The sequence below is a fragment of the Aythya ferina genome, assembly GCF_964211825.1.
Source record: "Aythya ferina genome assembly, chromosome: 2".
NCBI classification, from domain to species: Eukaryota; Metazoa; Chordata; class Aves; order Anseriformes; family Anatidae; genus Aythya; species Aythya ferina.
The window spans coordinates 34,111,574-34,127,747 of NC_140297.1; the positions used below are offsets into that span (position 1 = coordinate 34,111,574).

General features: G+C 43.6%; 1 protein-coding gene across 7 annotated transcripts in view; it reads right to left on the bottom strand.

The window, feature by feature from the left end:
• Window positions 1–14,274, bottom strand: part of HYCC1 (hyccin PI4KA lipid kinase complex subunit 1) — a 42,502-nt gene extending 28,228 nt beyond the window's left edge. For 3 of the 7 annotated variants that reach the window (XM_084508402.1, XM_084508409.1, XM_084508408.1), the window contains exon 1: window positions 14,202–14,274. The gene's annotated coding sequence lies outside the window, so the exon portion shown is untranslated. Of the gene's footprint in view, window positions 1–75; window positions 344–4,535; window positions 5,301–12,871; window positions 12,896–14,057; window positions 14,100–14,201 lie in introns of those variants that run through there. The other 4 variants (XM_084508404.1, XM_084508407.1, XM_084508405.1 and 1 more) reach the window with 4 other exon arrangements.
• Between the last annotated feature and the right edge of the window lie 1,900 nt (window positions 14,275–16,174).

The window sequence follows — 16,174 nt, forward strand, 5'->3', positions numbered from 1 at the left end:
GCCCTTGCTAATCTCTAACATCAGAACCCAAAGGAACTCGAGCCCTAATATCAACAAGAAAAGAATCTAACTTACATTCCACTCAGTCCGCAATCCATTTTGATACGGCTTGAGGTAGGACTTTTCTGGATCTGTTCCCAAGTAATAAGCAGACTCTGAGAGCTGTAAATTGATCGTGCTCCATTCTAATACTATAATAAAACTCTCCATATATCGGAGATGGCATTTTTTGCTTTGCTTCAGAATGAATGGTACATCTGGAATAAAATACCAAACAAGTTTGCCTGACAAAAGCAGAGAGTTTTTTCAGAGACTTCTACAAAGTGGCTGCAGAGACAATCCTTTTTTCATTACAGCACAAGCACACCAGGAACTTACCAAGCTTTTAATAGAGGCAGGGAGAAAAAGTTGCTACACACCAAGTTGGTGGAGAACAAGCCAAGACGAATGAAGCTACATTCTCTGGCAAACCTACTAATGGGTTCAGCTACTTCAATGGCTTTCATTTTCCATGTCACTCAAGACTTTTTTAATCTCCTAGTATCAAACGATGGCCTTGAGTCAAGGCACAGACAACACATGCACAGGCTGTTCTTAAAGAAAATTCTCACAATAGGTGGCTTTCCTATTCTTTAAAGCTACCCAGCCTTGGTAGAATTTATCCACAGGATGTGTGTATCTGAATGAACTCTGGATTAAGTACAAGGAGGTTGGACTTGGACAAAGAATGAACTCTTGAGTTCTGCAGAACTGACCTTCTGGAGTCACTGCACTAGGCATTTGCTAGTGGAAAAAACAAAACCAGGAGCCAAAAACTGCTCAAGTCCCATCCTCTGGGAACTGCTGGAAGAAGAGGAAAAGCATATATTGTGCCCTTACTTAATATGAAAAGCATCTGTTTGGAAGTTTGTGCTATTTGCTAAGAAATAACCTTTTCTTCGTCTTCAGCTGAACAGATCTAAGAGCGGAACAAGATTTTTAAGAACCAACAGCCAAATTTGGTTCCTAATTCCCTGAAGAGGAACAAAGAAAACTTGTGAGCATTCTGTTATGATGCACCAGGTCTGTAAGAGTCCAAGTCCCTGGTCCTTATGGTTTTGTATTCTACGGCAGTTCCATTTTCAAAAGTAGGGAACAGCTAATTAGGACTCAACCTTTATTTTTCCCCCCTCCTTGTAAACCCTTTGAAGTGGTACAATTAGCATTGGGAACTTTTTAAATCAGCTCTGTATCTCACATCAAGTTCACTTAAGGACCACAGTCTATGCTTAAAATTCATGCTGCTGAACCCTCTTCTCTCCCAACTCTTTTCAGAGACAAAGGCAAACATTGGTAGGCCTCAGAAGAAGAAACATAACTTGGGCAAGTGTGTTCTTGACTAAATTGTCAGTGAATGTATTTTCCTGATGTTAATGCACAGCTTATTCTACTGATACAGTGCTTTATTCACTTATTATGGAATTTCAAATATTGTCAAGCTATCCTGTTCAAACAGATACCTGTTGTTGCAGTAATAGATAGCAAATTAAAGTCTGTCAAGAAAACAAACCAAGGCTGCTCTGGGCTCCAAAAACCACTCTGGCAAGTTCCACAAACCACAAAGGCCAGGTGTGACTTCTTGACATTTTTCAAATTTACTCTAAGGGAAAGAAACAAAAACCCCATTGTGCTAAGCCTGAAAGTCACATGCTCTATTCAAATACACAATGCAAGCAATGCTTAAAGACTCTGTGTCAAATACTCTCTTGTAATTGCTGCCTTCTGTGTAAAAGGAGGCAATGTCAACTAGCTAGCTATAGCTGCACCAAGCATCACTGACTCAAGCTCAGACAAGTTCCTAAAATGACAAGAGAGCTGTTCAGCATCTTCTCACAGGAGAACTAACAAGTGCTAGGGCTCAGAACAAGCGGGAGGAGTTCCTGAAAACAATGCAGAGAAGGCATACATTGAGTCCCACGGCAGAGTGGGTTACGTCTACAGAACTGCACAGAACAAGAAGCCTGAATGCATTCATGGAAGAAACCCGTGCACAGCCATTACATGTAAGCGCACATCTTTGCGTTCAGAAAGCCAAAGTCAAAAGATGATCCCCCAGAATACTCTTCCAGCCTTCCTTGTCACTATATGCCCTGTTTTCCTCTCTAAGAATCTATGAACAGCCCTTGTTAGACAGAAACATCTCAGAAGTTCTGGTCTGACTCCATGTGGTCCCAACCTCTGCCAGCTTACCTTCACAACTCCTGTGCTAAAGCTATACCAAGACAGCAGTTTTGAACACCCTTGTTTCCAGTGGTTTTCAAAGGTTACTGCACCTGTGGAACTGAAACGGCAGTCAATTTGAATTTCACGTCACCAAGGCTGTTTTTCAGTTTTGCTTCTATTTTTCTCCCCCGTCCATCAGCACTAAGCACCTCCTTAGCAGGTTACACTTCAGATGAGAGCCAGAGGTCAATGAACTTGCCCACGCCAGAGGCTTAAGCAAGATTTCCTCCTCTTGTGCATATACTCTCCTTGAACGGTTTACATTTGAGATATGACCAAGTTACATATCTTCGGGCATCACATGGAAAAAATCCTCCTAAAAAATATTCAAAATAGGTTCTTAAAAATCACACTGCTAATATTCAGACACAGACACTTCCGTTCTGACAATAGTAGATAATGAAAAAAATAGTTAACGCTGAAGCCAGAAAGTGTACATTAACTAAACTGCACAGAAGCAACAGAAAGCTGCCTTAAATGCAGTTGTTTCTTGTGCTAGGGATAGAGCACCATACAATACTGACAATTTGCAGCCCAGAAACCAACAAATTTAATTTTTATATCAAGCTATAACTCACCCTCCCACAACCCTCAACTTCTGTAAATGTGGAGAGGAAAAAAGCAACAGCTGAGCTCGTAATGCCATTTACGGTGCTGATAAAGAGTCGTATGGGCACATAGGACCCAGAACATGTCTGCAGAAAGCTTTCTCAAATCATGAGTGAAGGGTAGGGGCCCTATAAGCATATGCTTTAGGAGATTTTAATTCTGACCTTTGGCTGCTGGCAGTTACATTTGCTCAACTTCAGATTAGCAAACAACAATTATAAACCACCTTTGTACACCATCCACCTTTTACTTGCCCTTTACCAGGCAAAAGATAACTCTTTAAACACAACCAAACGACTCATGCCAGCCAAACAGTTTACCAAGATAGAGAAGTGAGATTCGCTATTGATTTATTCCCCTGAATTTATACAAGCTGTAGTAAGTCACGTTTATATCGTTAAAGCTGTACAAAAGCAACTCTAATAGTTGGGTGCCAAACTGGTGTAAAAATGAAATAAAAAAAGCTTAGAAGTTATTTTTTAAAATCGTACTTCACTATTTCTTCCTCACTGCTTTCTGCACAAGAGCACAGCCTAAGTACAACTGCAGTATTGCTAACAACAGGATCAGTCAAAATCTGTCACTGGAAACCAATTTGCCCTGGTCACATCCCATTCCCCAGCCTGCACAAGCCCTACTCTGTTTCAAGCTATTTCATTTGCAGTACAGCAAGTGTTAGCTTTTCTATCATCTGCAACATACCGAGAGTTACATCCATTATAGGAAAAATAAAGAGTTATTACTTCCAAAACAGCTGTTCTTAGCAGCTGAAATATACCTGCTTCCTCTTTTGTTTTGGTCCATGCAAACGCTACTGTTTACATCTTATTAAATCTTTAAGAAAGAACAGATACAAACAGCTTAGTCTTGGAGAAAACAGGAGATCTAGATGAAAAATCTTGTTGTAAACAGTTTGTAGTTATTCTGGGTTAACAGAGTTAACAGCTGAACATACACAAAAATCAAAGTAATAGCTATATATCACAAGGAAAGACAATTTAAATTAAAGCAGTGTTAAAGGTAGTACAGCCAAAAGCCTAACCAACCATACCAGAATTAGCAAACAGAAATGCACGGAAGAGAACAGCATCCTAATACTACTACAGTCACCCAATCCACCCATGTTTTCCAGGCTTTGCATTAGCCCCAAAACCCCACACTATTCAAATCAAGGTATCTTCTTTATGCTCTAATAAGAAAGAACTAGGAAGCTTTAGAATTTGATTTTAATTGTTATCTTATCTTGCACCTGTATCTTGTGTCAGGAGTAAGAAACACCAAAGTACACCACAGGGTGCTCTTACCACTTCTGTAAAGAAACGCAGAGCTGCAGAAGTTACCAAGTTAGAAGAAGCATTCTCTACACAGCTCTGAGCAAAGTGAAGTTACTGTTCTCCTACACCCTCATTCCCCTAAGCCCAACACATACTACATCACGATGCAGTCAGGAAGTTTCCCTGAAACCCAGAAAACAAAATTTAAGACGGTGAAATAGAATAAACTATGCAGAGAGAATAATTATGTTGCAGCTCTTGTTTCAGTGCTCACACAAGCCTTGAAGCAACAACCAACAGTCTTTCCAAGAGCACAGAGCATTATTTTGGTGGCGATGACCTCTAGTTACCTACTTTGCATCCTCAAACTTCAGTGCTACTGTAGCTTACCTTTACTAGTAGTTACTCCTTTAATCTGTCTGTCTGTGAAATCTGCTTGTTGCAAGCTCATTTTAAAAACAAGTTTTCCTTTCTGTGAAAATAGGAAGTCACCCCAGAGGTTCTTCTGAACTGATCAAAAAGAAAGGTGGCAGGTAATTCAGCAGTCGGAAAAGCTGTCAATATAAATCATGCATAAATAGATGCTGCACAACAGCTTCAGGATGACCTAAAAAGCACGCAGAGAATCGAGCAGTGGCTGTGCTTCACCTCCGAGCATCAGCTGCCAAAGGCACAGCTCCAGCACCTCTCCCACAACAGCGTAGTTTTGGCTAGAGCAAGCAGAAAAGAGTTCATCCGACAAATAGTTTAGCAGTGACTCTTATCAGAAGGCCAAAGACTCAGCTCACAAATGGACAGGAGTTGGAGCAGGCTCTTCACCTCCCACTTTTAATACTCTACACCTTCTACTTTTCAGTAACAGCATCAAGAATGCAACACTTGGCCAAAGCCTCTTCGCTCCACTGGCTGAGAGCAAGATTTTAGGAGGTTCTGCCTACTTCCAACCCCGCTCAAGGTATCCGGTCCCTATCTATTTTGAAAGGCAGAGATGCCTACTTACAAGCCAACAGAACCTAACTGTAGAAGACCGTACACAAGCCCCATGAATGAAGAAATTTCATAGCAGCTCTTGGGACTTCTTTTCAACAAGATCTTCCTTCTGCCTCCGCAACATGCAGGGAGCTCCACAGGCTGAGAATTAGGTTGCAAAAGTTCCAGGTGCTTCAGAAGCGATTGTTTTATTTAGCAAAAAAAAATAGTTAAGTTGTAAGTTCTGTTATTTTTTTAAGTAATATTACGAGCATGAAAATATTTAAAGAAAAGTGTCTGCTCTGAAATCACACCCTCCTTTGCCAGCTGCTCATACATGCCCAGCTGAAAGGTCCACCTGCAGCCTGAACTCCTGAAAGCGTTCCCAAGCACCCACAAATAAGAATCATCCTTTCAAAGTAGGTCCATACATAGCCGAGAAAGCCTAACTTGCTGCATTTGAAACAAGCATCAGCCTATACTATCAGTATGAATTCTGGGATAGGTCAGTGATTTAGATGACCCAGAAACAGCCTTCAAAACCTTACTGCCCCTAAGAACAGTTATGGTGTGTTTACCCAGGGCAGGCCTGCAGTAATAGCACACTAACATCAACACACATGCTCAAATGTGACTGCAATGAAAGGGTTTGATTCTTATTTTTACTCCAGAGCATTTATTTCAAGCAACTGCTATGATACTTCCCATCACCCTGCTCTACCACTGCAACAACATAAGCATTCCTGATAACTTAATGCATCCCAAATATCACCTCCAGCGTACCATTCTACCATTTTCCCAAAGACCATGAGAGAAAAGCAGGAGCACTGCTATCTGGGATCCAGCACACATTTTATAGCAAAAAGAGACTTGTGGTGATCTACCAATAACTGGTTCAGTAGCTTATTTTGTCACGAAGAAGCTAGAGCAAGCTGCATTTTCCAGAGGAGGGGCACATCAACACTGACAATGATCGTAGGACTTGGTTTGCTTGGAGTGGTTGAAGATAACTTTCTGTTAAGTTGCAGAACTCAAATGATCCATCAAGAAACGTACATAATGCTACATTAAATAGCTTCAGGAAAAGGCTCCTTTATCTCCACATGGCAGTTTTCTCTTTCTTCCTCATCTCTTCCCCACCAAGCTCTCCCACACAAGCCTGCTGTATCAGAAGACTGGACACGTTAATTTGAACAACATTTTCCAACACCGAAAAAGAGCTTTGTGTATTTTACACGCTTTATAAACATCAGAAAAACACTATTTCTTTCCTGATTTTTTTTTCATGTAACAGCAAGATCCAAACTTCTGTCTTACTCAGAATTTGGTATGTTTAAGATTTAAAAAAAAATAACAACAACAGGGCATGGGTTCAATTTCTCTTTTCCTGCTTCCTTTATTTGCATGGTCATTAAAACTCGAGATGTCTTCTGCTCAAGACAGGCCTGAGTTTTTAAGTCTCTTCTTTAAGACTTCCACACTTAATATTTCTAGAGTAATCAGCTGATCAGTACTTCAGCATTTGTTTACAAGCTCTGAGCCCTAGTTTGGAGCACAGCTTTCGGGAGTTTGAGTCTGACAACATCTCTGTAGCCTAACAACAAACTAGTTGAAATTTTTTTCTGCAGTAGCCTGAAGTCTGTGGAGTTCAACCTGGAACCTGACTCAGTGCATTCTGCTTACGAGAGGCAACTGAAAAGTCATTTGAATTGCAGATGCAATTATGACAATACATGGAAATTGGTCATTGACTGCACATGTATTTGGGACACGGTGGACTCAAATGAACCAGAGCCAAGTGAGAGCAGGACAGCTTCCTAGCTCCAGGAAGCACGTTACGCTCATGAAAACTGCTGTGGCCACAGTAAAGAGGAGCTGTAACAAACCAAGAGCAAAGCAAGCTATCACATGAGGAAACACCAAATAAAATCTCAGTGAATGGCCACTTTTCAAACAGTACGGCATTCTTTTCAAGGGGAGAGAGAGTGTAATTGCACGATACAAAAAGATCATAATCCTATCATCTAAATCACAAGTCACATTCGATTTGAGGAACCTCTTAAATGTTAAATGTGGCATCATTTGGTTCCTGGTGGTTTCATCACCTAGTCAACTTCCTATTCACACTGTTCAGTCAGCTCCTCTGGTTGCTGTACAAGCAGAGGTTTCTCCCCTCGATGTCAAAAACACCCACATCCTACAAAGCTACTAAATTTATACAGGACGTTCACTTCTCTGCACTGAAAAGTGGTCATAAATGGGTGAGTTAAGTGGGTTAGCCACTGTTTCATGGGAACACAGATGAACTAACAAGCATTCCTTTACCAGAATAGGACATTTTTTAAGTACCACTAAAATGGGAATGAACCAAAGATTTCCATGACTTCCTTAAGGAATGAATGTATGCACTATGTATGGGAACTGCAGAGTTTAGAGATCTTCTCTGTTTAGGCTAAGTTTCAGGTGAAAAATATGTGCCAGGTTTTCCCATTACATCCACGGCTTGCCAGCACCACAAGTTTAGCAGGAAATATCACCGCACAAATAACCATTACATCCTAGTAAGACCTTCCGGGAACCACTGCTAATGCACATGCTTCAGAGACTCTTAAACTTTGATGCAAGACAAAAAGGGTCATATTAAAAATACATATGAAAAAAAAAGTTACTAAGGCAGCAAAGGAATTCAAAGGAGCAGAGACTGCATCATGTTAGAGTGGCTGAGTAGATTAGCAAGTGCTAGAAGAGTAGTTCTGCTACATTTGCAGAAATTACTGAAAAAGCAACACAACTTGAGCTCAAGCCTTCAAGCTATCTTGACCAACTTCAAACAATTCTAACTGAAAAGAGAATCCAGCCACTTCAAGCAGTATCATTAAGTACTTCGCAGAACAGATGTTTCCTTTGTTGTGTTTCACCAAGTGACATGCCAAATTTGATTGTCTGAAATACCGTGCTTCATGACAGCATAGCAATGCTGTGGTGAAAATACCTGCCACTTACAGTAATGATGCAAAATGCTGCTGAGAAAATGGGGATGGGAGGGGCACAACTTTTTTTTTTTTTTTCCCCTCCTCATATTTACAATGAAAAGTCAATTATATTTTCTCAAGAAAGAGAGGCATTGGTAAATACAGTACAAGCACTCACAAAGCTGTGTGAGCAGATGTACAGAATTCCTGTCAAAACCCATCACCTGCTCCTCTGGCTGCTGCACTGGGAATTCAGTTCAAAGCAGGGGGGAGAAAAAAAAAAAGGGGGAAAAAAAAAAAAAAAAAAAAAAAGCAAGAGCCTATTAGTCTTTCTAGACCTGATATATAGAGTCAATATAATTGGGAGTGTGAGAGATGTAAGTGGAAAGACTACAGCTTATTAAGCCTAAAAGCTGCAACTGAGTAAAAGCAGTAGCATGTCCCCAGCATGTGACATGAAAACTGTAAGTATTTTAGCACAACCTCGAGAAGAGCAATAAGAAAGGTATTATCTTAACTGAGCAGACAGCAACTGGCTCAGCCAGATGTGCTACTAACCGCAAACTGTGGGAGAATATTCAGAACCTCACTGCCAAAATGTAAAGTTACTGGAAGGCACGTTAAACTGTTGCTTTAGTACCAAGCTTCCCTTCATTAGCCCAACACAAGGTGTTGGAAGCCACAGTCTGATTTTGCAACCTGCTTCACCTCTGGAAGAATACCAGACAAATTCATTCAGCCAGCAAGCACTAAGGAAAAATCTTACCATGGAAAAAAGTTTCCTTTTTTTTGCCTGAAGATCCTATAGAGACAAACAGAGACCATACAGCATATCCAGCATGCTTACAGGATAGGCTGCTTGAAAACATCCAAGCATCCTAACGTTAAGAGATGGTAGATGGCAATAAAAACGATTAAATGAAGATTCTTAATATTTATTAGGCCAACTTACAACTTTTACTGATACTTGAGTCATTTCCTTCGATACAGCAAATACATTAGGATTAAAAAGAAAAGTACAAAACAATTTTATTTAGAAATGAGAACGGATTCAAGTACTTGAAAACAAACCACAATGATATAGTTCAGCCTTGTCCATCAACCAGGCATTCATGAAGACCTTATATTATCCAACATTAGCTTGTGCACAATGCTCAGACTGCTAGACAGCTTAATTATTGAGCATTCAACTTAATTCTCTACCTCCAATCAAAAATCTTCCCACAAGAATCTACTTCGTTTTGCAAAGGCTCCATATTTAGAGCATAACGGGCTTCCTCCCCCCATTTCTAAAAGAAAATAAAAAAGGACTGCAATAAAACATCGTAATAGTAGTGTTTAGTATTAACAAAAATACTAAGGCTGTATGCACTGTTCCTCAGGTTGGAGTTAGCACCTTGCTGAAGCATAAATATTTATCCAGTGCAAACAGCAGGAGCCCTGAGGAGACAGCAAGGCTTAGAGCACTGAAGTGCGGCAATTAGCATCCAGCACGGAGCAGGCTATGCTATTTTTAATTAAAGGTTAGCTTCAAAATAGAAAAAAAAAAAGTAACAAAATGCTAATGGTATCTTAACTCTTACCTAGGAGAGCTGTCTGTAACAGCTCTCTAAGCTACCCCAAACACAGAAAGCTTCTGGCACTAAATTTAGAGTAAGAGCACTTATTCCAGTCAGGATGGAGAGCAAACACTCGGTGACTCGTGCACCAGCAGTAGGCGTGTTCAACCGTTCAGCCAGAACTGCTTTTACCTACATCTCTTTGTTGTGCTTTGTTTGCTACAGAGCATTTCTTATCATTGGGGGCTAGAGACAGAAGAATGCAAACATACATCTGTTTTGGAGAGATAGCCCGTTTCCAATCTTCCTCTCCGCAATCAGATGATATGCAACCGACTCTCCTACAATGCCGATTGTTTAAAAAGGAGTAAAAATGTTTTCACGCACGGTCTCATTTTTCATGCCACTCTCCATACACGAGAGTGATGATTACTGAGCACGGTCCAAATTCCACGTGCTTTATTGATTCCAAATCTAATAAATAACACTCCCGATAACAACTGTTTATGGAGCACACATTAAATTTGTGCACCATTGGGAATTTACAACCAGGCCTTATAAACCGAGCCTGAAATAACCGCGGCACCATTCTCCCATTTCTGCCAGCGGGATGACAAGGACGGGTCACGTCCCAAGCGCTGCAGCGTTACGGGGGCTGCAAGCCACATTATGTTCATTCACTAGCTCCCCAGTTGCTACCAAAGCATGCGAGTTCACGCGGGGATGCGGCTAAAGAAGTCACCGTAAGTAAGGCGCCTGACGAGAGTAAGCCAGCGCTCTATTTTTATTCTGCTGGTCTCGAACCTGATCCTAATTAGGACAAAGGCTTCACAGCAGTTTCACCAGGAGGACTAAAACACTTAATATCCTGCATCAGTTTAGATGAGCAGTATGTTAAACGCTTGGCTCTTTCAGCTGGCTTTTAATATAAACCAGAAGGATTCAAGTTTGCAAGCTAGCAAAGTTCCAACACCGATTTGACAGAACCCTAACCACTTACAGTCAGAGAAGATGCAGAAGCAAGACCCTCAGCCTCGCAGAACTAAGAAATCATTTTAATGGCGTGCAGAGCTTGAGTGCCCTGGAAGGCGCTTTGCAGCCCTGGCATAATTAAAAAGCATTTTTCATACTTGAGTACATTTTTTTCTTCAACTACACTGACCTGACACAGATTCCAGTCTTCATCCTGACACCACTTTGTTGCTGCCTTCCAAGATTATCTCAAGAAGCATTACAAATACATTAATCCAATTTAAGTTCCTAATTAACTGATGATAATAAAACAATGTTTTAATTCCAACACATCCTTCACTCTCAAATGTGCATTTAATACTCCCCACTTCAATTCTGGCAGCTGAAGGCAGCGAGCGGCCAAAAAGGCCACTCTGTCATAAAAGAAAGAAAATACAGATTTAAAGAAAAGATATGATGCCTAAAATTTTACTTAGTGGGTTTGGGGGGTTGTTTTTTTGTGTGTGTGTGGTTGAGCTGTTGTTTTTTTTTTTAAATACTTCTATGATTAAACCGAACAGCATCAGCAAATCAAAAGCCATAGTTCTGTCAGACAGCAAACTATCAGATTCCAGTACAAGAACTTCCAAATCCATCCTGCCATAACCAAACCAGCATGCTGAGCAGTAAGTTTTAAGCACTTTGTATTTTCATAACACCACAGAAGTCTAGGAGGTTACACACAGCCACTCCAGTGATCAAGCTATTATGCATCAGTATTTGCACAGTCTTCAGTTTGGGAGGATTCGTGTGTGTGTTTGTTCATTGCGTATTTTTGTTGTTGTTTTTAAGCGTAGGAGATTTGGGCTCTTAGTTCTCCTAACCTAAGGAGACAGAGCATACACAGACAGCGAAGGTCATATCATCAGGCTTCCCGTTTCCTACACAATGTGACAGATCTCCTGGTTAAACTTCACACTTATTACTCTGGCAGATCGACTGCTTGGTAACTGTTAGGATCTTCAGTAACACACAAGTGCAGCGACTCGTGCATAATCCCCATCTATGCTAACAAAAGCACCTGCACAAATCCAACGGCAGACTTAAGCATAAGCTTGCACCCAACCTTGCATTTGTTAGACAGGAAGCGTGCCAGGTTATGCAAAGAGGGCATTTACCTAAATGAGGGCTTGGTAATGAACCTGGTGATCCAACTGAGTTAAGTCTAAGCTGCTCCCAATGGAGGCTCTGCATGTCTGCAGAGCAGCCAGGTGATCTCTGTAAGAGTACAAGACCCACTGGGTTCGAATATTATCATTATTATAAACATTTAAGACTCATTCAAATGCCATTTGTAAGCCTCAGACATAGAAAGCACTCTGCAGGCTCTTAGTCCCAAAGGAAAACCTGGGAACTGTGACTTTTCTCTTACAAATCATGCAGATTTCTCAAACTTCCACAGAACCTGAAACAAAGTAGTGTCAAGTTGAGCCATAAAATGCATATTAATTTTCTAATCAAAATAGCCAGACAGTAGGCAACATTTGAAAACTAATGATAGTAAGATAAATCTCCAGAACGAACAAGGTGGTTTTCACGTTGCACATGCTAAAAGAAGTCACAGATCAGAGATAACCTACCTACCCTAGGGTAGGATTTAACGAAAAGGCATTTCTTGATATGAACGTGTTTCCTTGTGTGCAATAACGTACCAAGAAATAGATTAATTCCGTGACTTACTGCTAGGCTTGATACAGTCATAACATTTGCATCAGTAAGTGGGCTCAGAGCGTAGGGCCAGCCCCATTGTGCTAAGGAAAATACAGATGACACATACCACTTACAGGGCCTAGCCTTGCAATATCTTTCGCACATTCTTGTTTGCAATACAAGTCTTTACAAATTAGAATCCAAGTGACTTAACCATCCAGCTATGCCTGTGAACATGTCTACCATGAACTTTCCCGAGTGAAAGGGAACCCTCCCATTCCTGTAACTATCTCAGAAGCTCGAGATGATTCTGCCCATAAAAGCCTTCTTCCTTGTAAGAAGCATTCTGAGTAAACTTAACTTGTCTCCTAAAACAGCTCAACACTGAAAGGAAGTGAAATGCTAAAATTAATAAATCATCCGCAGCAACACGAACTTCCTCAAAATTGTCACCCCTCTGTTAAAAGGCCTGTTAAAAGCACCCTGTCTCACACAAAGGTTAGCACAGTAAAGAAGAAGCCGAGCTTTGCATTTCAAAAGTAGTATTTTCACGTTGTCTCCTTACTCTGGAGGAAATAAACGTATCCAAGCACAACGCCAGATGGATTCAGCTCAACTTTAAAGTTCGTTACTATTAGCTCAAGTATTTCACTGATGAAAGTGAAATAGACTGGAAGTTAATTTCACCAAGTTTTCCAAGGCTACTGACTTTCCACAACTTAAAAAGAACTTGTTGGAAGGTGGAGATGACAACAAAAGCACGGCACTGTCACAGAGGAAGGCATGCTGTGAAAGGCACAAGCTTCTGAAAAGATGCTTTGTAGCATCCAGAGGCAAAAAAAAAAAAACCTGCAGAAAAGCCTTTTAAACGCAGTGACAACCAATCCTCGGCGTCGCTCTACACTTTGCCACCTAAAACTGCTCCTTCGCGGTGTCTTGTGCTCAAGTTGCTTATCAAACAACACTAGGCATGAAGCCTGAGCGTGCAGCTGACACAACTACTTAGCGGCGATCAACAGGAGCTAATATTTGATCCCTCTACGGTCGTCGCGTGTATCGGCAGCCGGTACCAGCAGCCAGCAGAGATCGAGCGGCGTTGCTAGACACGCACTCCTCGGGTACCGAACCTCTTCCTCGAGGATACCCAACTGTCCTGACAGAGCTGGGCTCCGGCTGCAAGAGAAACGAGGCGGGCAGCTCCCGGGACCACGGGAACCAGCCCGCGGGCGTTATTTCTGCCACGGGTATTGCCTCGGAGAGACGGCGCGGGGCGAGCTGCCGCGATTTGGGGCGGGATGAGGCGATTTGGGGCGGGATGGGGCGATTTGGGGCGCACTGGGCTCGATAGCGAAAGCTCCCCCGGCACTGCCTCCCGCAGCACTTCCTCCTCCTCACGCCGCCCGGCCGCCAACTCTCGCCGCTTACAACTGTTGCTGCCACTTCTCGGAACCCCCTGCCCGCCCCGCACCGCGGAAAAAAATAAATAAATAAATAAATAAATAAACCAATAAATAAAATAAAACGGTAAAAATGAAAAATAAATAATAAAAAAAAAAAGGCGGAGAGGGGACGGGCGGCACGCCGCGGCACCGCTCCCGCTGCCCGCCCGGGGGGCAGCTCTTTGTCTGCCCGCCGCCGCCTCCCGCAGCCCTCGGGGGACGGATTGGGCACGGGGGGGACCGGAGCCGGAGGGGCGCTGCCCAGCCCAGCCCTGCCCTGCCCTGCCCTGCCCTGCCCGCCCCGGCGGGTACCGGCACGTAGCGGCTGCCCCCGGGCCGTGCGGGGCTCCCCGCAGCCGTTGGCCGCCCAACGGCCGCCGCCGTCCCGCGCGGCCCCGCCGAGTTCCCTCAGCGGCCGCGCGCCCCGGCTCGCGCCGCGCTCCCTCGCTCACTCACCCCGCCCGCCCCGCGGCGCCTCCGCTGCTCACGGACGCGCTCGCCCGCGGGGAGCGACGGCGGGAGGGAGGCGGCGGGCTGGCACCGCCCGAGCGGCCGCTGCCTGACGGCGGCGCCGGCCAATGGGCGTGCGAAGCGCGGTCACGCTAGCCAATGGGGTCCTCTCCTCGCCGCCGGGGGGCGGGGCCGTCCCGCGGGCAGGGCGGGCGGCGCCGCGGGGCTCTGAGGGAGCCTCGGGGGGGGCGGGCGGCGCCCAGGGGGTCCCGCAGCGGGCTGAGGGCTGGAGGTGGCGCCTCCCGTTGTAAGCACTGCCCTGTCCCTGCCTTTTGGGCTCGGTCCTGCTCGGGCTGCTCCGGAGAATTGCCTTGGAATAAAACGGAGCGAGCATAATTAGCCACTTTTTGTTTTAATGATAGTTCTAATTTCATTTATTTTTTTTGTTTGCGACGCTTTCCTTGCAAGCGTGCTTCGGGGATTAACTTTTAATCCTCAGGAGCACATGCTTAGGGTAATCTGCGGGATCAATGCGGATTAAATTAATCAGTAATCTGCGCCGGGGGCTGGCAGGGCCCGCAGTGGCGTCCCCTACACCCGCTGTGCCTGGGGATGTCCCTGCATCCATTGTATCAAGGGGGTCCCATTGTGCCAAGGGGTGTCCTATTGTGTGTCCTATTGTGCCAAGGGGTGTCCCATTGTGCCAAGTGTGTCCCACAGTGCCAAGGGGTGTCCTAGTGTATCTAGGGGGTCCCATTGTGCCAAGGGATGTCCTATTGTATGAAGGGGGTCCCACTATGCCAAGGGGTGTCCCATTGTGCCAAGGGGGTCCCATTGTATCAAAAGGTGTCCCATTGTGCCAAGGGGTATCCTAATGTGCCAAGGGGTATCCTAATGTGCCAAGGGGGTCCCACTGTATCAAGGGGTGTCCCACTGTGCCAAGTGGTGTTCCCCTGCACCCGCTGCTCCGGGGCTCAGCTCCCCCACACCTTGCCCCACAGCTCCCTTTCCATAGAGGATCTCCGTTCCCACATCAGTTGGTTACACGGAGCTTGGAGCCCAAGGAGCCGGCAGGTTCAATGCCTTCACTCAAAATCCATCCTTCTTGCATCCACTCTTCGGTGTCTTTCTGCTTAAGCTGTGTCTTGACCTGTACCATCGTACCACTCATTTCCACGTGTGTCCAGTGTGTCATTCGCATTCGGTGACAACGAAACGTATGGGTTATTTTCAAGGATCTTCAATAACACAAATAACACATGGAAATTGCTTTTAGAATGTAAATGTCTTTCTTACTAAGTCATTTCTCGTTATGTTACTCCCACTGTTTTATGGTCTAACTTCATTCTGGCATCAGTTTCTATGACACTGGATAAAATGGGTCTGTTTTCCTGAAAAAAGAGATGGTATTAGTTCCAACGAAGGTGTAAGGGTGTTCTGTTATTTTACTACAGTAAGACGAAGAGAGACAGTTAAATGACACAGTCTTAGGAACAACTAAACAGAACTTTATGAGTAAGATTTTCTTTCTTTTTTTTTTTTTTTCACCTTAGAAAGAACATACATCTGAATCAGAGCCAGATTGCTTAATGCTCTTTTTTCCCCTTCTAATTACCAAGTAACAGAGAGTCTTTGCATTTCCATCACTTTCTGCCAACAGTGCGGGCATAAGCAGCTCCCATCAGAACGCTTCCCACCTGCTGGTTGTACCTTCTTCTGAAATCCTTTTGGTTTCTGGGACCACACAATTACCTGAGTAGCCAAACCAATTCAATCTGAAGATAACCAAATGAAAAAAGACCATTTAAAAAACATATTCTGTTCCCTGACCTGGTTTTGTGCTCAGTCCTGTAGATCTGGGAGCAGCATGGAATACAGAACAAACCATGGGAGTAAAAATGCAGCAGTGCAAGAGGAGTTTAAAAACAAATTTTTCAGCCTGTATCCTCAGACCTATCATGTATACAGCATCAGCAAGG